The 5,169-nt window shown below is 41.1% G+C and overlaps 1 non-coding gene across 1 annotated transcript; it reads left to right on the top strand.

Moving 5' to 3' along the window:
- Positions 1 to 1,259: 1,259 nt before the first annotated feature.
- LOC130466511 (small nucleolar RNA R71) lies at positions 1,260 to 1,366 on the top strand. Its single transcript, XR_008926734.1, has one exon. It is a non-coding gene; the product is annotated as a small nucleolar RNA R71 (small nucleolar RNA).
- The last annotated feature ends 3,803 nt before the right edge of the window (positions 1,367 to 5,169 follow it).

The following is a 5,169-nucleotide window of genomic DNA, read 5'->3' as shown; positions in this document are numbered from 1 at the left end:
GCAAATAAGCACTACATTCCTCAGTAAAAGCTACAGTCTCTACCTCACAAAAAGCACGTTTCCTGGAAAAAATATCTTTCATGAATTTAGCATAAGCAGGAACCTGTAAAATTAATTCAGTAAAAGGAACCGTTACCTGCAAATTTTTTACCACTTCCAACTGCTTGTCTAGCTTATTCTTGAGTTGCCGGTTTGGGAAGGGGAGTACAATAGGTGGTACTTGAATATCTGTCCCCTTCTTAACCTGAGTTGTAGACTCATTCTCATTGACTACCTTTTCAGCTTCCTTACCATCCATGACTATCTCTGGGACTTCCTCACTAACCAGACCACTAGCAGACACCCCAGAATCAACCTCAACTGGTATAGAAGGACCCTCATAATCCCTACCACTCCTCGATGTAATTGCATTTGCAGTTTCCCTATTTTCGGGTTGTGAAGGAAATTGGCCTGGTGGCCTCCCTGCAATAGTAGTAGCCATCTGTGCCAACTGGGTATCAATGATCTTGTTATGAGCAGTAAGAGCATCGATCTTTGCATCCTTTTCACTTAGGGATTTTTGCATTTGTAGCATCATGTTTCTCATCTCTACTAGAATAGCGTCAGGCTGTGTGGCTTGAGGTTGTGGTGGTGGAGGTGATGTGTGTTGTCTAGGGAACCCATGTGGTCCATTAGATTGTTGGTTGTAGTTGTTCCGTGGTTGGTAGGATTGTTGATGTGGGGGTTGGTATGGTTGTTGTGGTGGGTGTTGGACATGGTGAGGGTTATGGATATTGTTGCTCCTGTAGGATAGTAGAGGGTTGTTTTTGTAGCCCTCATTGTAAGAGTTGGAGAATGGGTTGTTTTGTTTGTAGGATAGAAACGCGTTACATTGTTCAACAGAGCTCCTACATTCCTGTGCATAATGACCAGACATTCCACAACTTTCACAAACAGTAGCAGGTTGGGCACTCATAGCAGCTACACTAACAGGTTGGGCAGATTGAGCATTGACTGCTTGCATATTATCAAACTTATAGTGTAAAGCAGTCAATTGGGCAGTTAATTGTTCAATAGAATTTAAATCATGCTTACCACCCCTATTAGATAGACCTCTAGGATTCCCATACTGGGCCTTGTGAATGGCTATCTCCTCAATCACCTCCATAGCTCTAGGCACCTCAAGTTGCATGAACCTCCCACTGGCAGCCGAATCTAACAAATATCTGGACTCATTGCCCAGACCATTATAAAACTGCTGAATCAAGAACCAATCATCCAAACCATGGTGCGGGCACTCTCTCTGCAAGTCCTTGAATCTCTCCCAGACCTCGAACAAACTCTCATCTGCTTGTTGTGAGATACCTAATATTTGACCCCTCAGACGAGCCGTTTTCTCAGGTGGAAAATATTTAACATAAAAAGCAAGAGCCAAGGACTCCCAATTAGTGATTTTCAAAGCCGCCCGATTCAACCCATTAATCCACAATTTAGCTTTCCCACTCAAAGAGAATGGGAAAAGTATCTTCATAGTCTGCTCCGGAGTCAATCCCTTTTGCTTGATGGTGGAACAATATTGGATGAAGGACTGTATGTGAAGATTCGGATCTTCACCTGGTTCCCCATCGTACTGGCGTCTCTCAATCATGTTAATCAATGCAGGCTCAATCTTGAAGGTCTCAGCTGCAATAGAAGGCATGATTGCCTTTGGTAGCACGGACAGACTTGGCTTAGAGTAGTCTGTAAGCCGTGGGGTAGGTGGCGGTAGTGGAGTTTCGTCACCCATCTCTATCTCTGAAACTGAATCTGTATCTGAAGGAAAAAGATCGCCAATATTATGATCAGAATCAGAGTAATTCCCACACTGTGCAATGAAAGTTCTTCGTCTATGAAAGGTTCTTTCGGGCTCAGGATCGAATGGAGTAAGATTACTAGTACCTACGGTCCTGGGCATAGACAAAGACTACAAAACAATGTGAGATCCGGTCTCAAGGAACGTGAGTTCCTTGAGTAGTAACAAACAATAATCTAGGATAAGCAATCAACAACAGAAAATAAAACCGTTTCCCCGGCAACGGCGCCAAAATTTGACAGGCTAGAGTCGTATCACCTAATCAAATAACCTAAGTCCACTAGCTAGGTAGCAAGGGAAGTCAGGATCGAATCCATAGGGAAACGGTGTTCTTTCTACTATTAATCAATCAGACTAGACTATTGGGAACAAGAGTTGGTTTGATGGTTTGCTAAGACTACTACGATAATTAAACGAATAAGAATCAATATACTAAGGAATCTAGGGTGTAGGTTCACCAACAAATAACAATCCAGGACAATAAACAGTCGCGATAATCAACAAAGTAATTAATTAGACTAGCATGCTCTCTCGAATCGATACTAATCATAGACTTAGAATTAACGGGCTCTCGCTACGTATTAATCCTAATTCCACCTATTGACACAATCCTAAACATCAAATTGCATCTCTCGAATCTTAATTTGATATTGCATAACTACCACAATTAAACTTGCGCAAATCTAATTGTATAGTGAAATAAACCAATCAATAGGAATTAATTACAATGTCAACCATCACAATTATTCAATATCCCTTCATATTAATCATGGATCCCCAAACCCTAGAAATTAGACTACTCAAGCATATTAACAATAAACAAGGCAATTAGCATGATTGAAAACATAATTAAAGCAAACCAAAAAATTGAAATAAAGAACAATACCTAATTGAAGAACAATGGTAAAGGAAAGCTTGAATTTTGGATTGAAAATAAACTAAGTGTTTAGAACAAATTAGAGAGAAAAACTAAGCTTAGGGAAATAAAACTAAGTGTTTAATACTAGAATGTCAGATTATAAGATCTTTTACTAAATTAACTAAGGGCTATATTTATAGTTTTGCCCAAAAAGCCCAACAAAAACCGGAAAAACTAAGGTAAACCGCGCGCCCAAAGGCCCCATGGTTGTCGTCGCCCGGTCGGGCGGCCTTCCGCCCGACGGGCGGGAAGCTCGAAATCCGCCCGACGGGCGCAGGTCTGCCCGGCGGGCGGAGGCAGAAACTTTGGAAACCATCTGCACGCGCCCGGTCGGGCGCCACTCGCCCGTCGGGCGGTAGGAGATCTTTCGCTGTTGCTGCTCTGCTGGGCGCCCGGTGGGCACCGGGCGGATGTCTGCCCGTCGGGCGCCGGGCGACTGCACACTTCTTTGACTTGCTCGCGCGGTGGGCGATGGGAGATCTTCCGAGCGAAAAGCTAAATATGTCCGCAACACCAAGTCTAACTTCCGGGGCTCAATCATGAACATCTAAGGCTCCCGTAAGTCGACAGTAATCGTCCCGAATCCCCTCGGGATCGTGTAGTGGCCTAAATCATCTTGAAACGGGTCTAAAAAGACCAATTTCTCACTAAGTAGTCCTGAAACACAAGGCACACTCAAATACACAGATTAGTACTAAAATGGCTCCTAAGAGCTCATTTAACACATAAAAAGTACTAAGGGACGGGGGTAGAATACTATATAAAATATGCATATCACTGTTGCTGTTGTTGCTGTTGTTGTTGTTGCTATTGCTGTTGCTGTTGTTGTTGATGTTGTTGTTGTTGTTGCTGTTGTTGTTGTTGTTGTTGTTGTTGTTGCTGTTGTTGTTGTTGTTGTTGTTGTGAAGTTCAATGGTTTATGGTATTGGAGTTATAGTAAATGATAATTTAATGCTTACATTAAAGTAGGTGATTCTAGTCTTAGTTCTACTAATTTACGGGCGAGAAGACGAGACATGAGACATGGAAAAATATAATACTCCGTAATGTATTTTAGTGATTAACAATCAAATCACGATTTATTAAATTACGTAACTGGTATTGAGACCAAACGCTGGAATTACTTCAAGGCCAGAGAATATATATATATAAATATATATATATATATATATATATATATATATATATATATGTATATATATATATGTATATATATATATATATGTATATATATATATATATATGTATATATATATATATATGTATATATATATATATATGTATATATATATATATATATATATATCGTTATAAATGAAATTTATGGTTATATATTTGATTTCGTTTATTAAGTTCCCTTTATTGTATTGCCACGTATCATAACATTATCAAAACTTTTTCCTATATCACAAAAGGGAATGAAAGAAAACTTTGTTGTTATGGTTGGTCCGTCGTTGGTAAGCTATTTTGATGGTCTTCAATTTGGTGATGGGGTTTCTGCAGGTGGTGAGGAAATTCTTCGTGCTGTAAATCGGTTGTTCAAAGATCAGGGTTCTGATGTGGGTCTTTCAATGTTGTTGGTGGATTTTCGAAATGTCTTCAATTTAGTTGATCGAGCGATCATGTTACGTGAAGTTCGTCATCTCTGTCCGGGGATTTCACGATGGGTTGAATTCTACTACTCTACTCCAGCCAGATTGTATTATGGGGAGCACACCTTATGGTCGTCTCAGGGGTGCAATAGGGTGCTTTTTGCTTTGGTTTTACAACGCCTGGTGTGTAAAACCAGAGACGCTTTTGATGTATGTCTTCAGGCATGGTATTTGGATATCATTAGTGACACCTTGGTGGTGGGGAAGGTTCTGCAGTTGGTTATGGAGGAAAGGCCATGTCTCGGGCTACATCTTAACATGGACAAAAGTGAGGTTTTCTGGTCTATAGAAGACCCTCGTAGCAGGCTTGTGTCTGTCCCCCTAATATTTCTCGACCTTTGCATGATGTTAAGTTGTTTGATGGTCCCGCTAGTTCCAGTTCTGTTTTTAGTGGTGAACTTGTGATGCAGAGGGTGACCAAGACCATTATGCTTATGTATAAGGTTGCTCAGCTTGACGATCCTCAATGTGAGTTGTTGTTACTTAGGGCATGTACTGGCGTGTCTAAGGTTTACTTGCTTTGCGTACTTGTCCCCCTTGTATTTTTGAGGCGGATCAACACACATTTGATGGGGCACTTCGATCTTCCTTAGTGCGTATTGTTACTGCGTCAAGGCCTGGGTTTGGCGATTGGCAGTGGCGACTTGCCACCTTACCTTTTGCATTTGGAGTTATTGGTGTTTATTCCGCAGGTGATGTTTTTCATTATGCTTTTCTTGCTTCTCGGTTACAGTCTGCTGGTTTGCAGACACAGCTTCTGCGAAATG

This window comes from Spinacia oleracea, chromosome 1 (genome assembly GCF_020520425.1).
Source record: "Spinacia oleracea cultivar Varoflay chromosome 1, BTI_SOV_V1, whole genome shotgun sequence".
In the NCBI taxonomy this organism is placed as follows: Eukaryota; Viridiplantae; Streptophyta; class Magnoliopsida; order Caryophyllales; family Amaranthaceae; genus Spinacia; species Spinacia oleracea.
The sequence above is the reverse complement of the archived record's forward strand: the minus strand, read 5'-3'. Positions and strand labels throughout refer to the sequence as shown.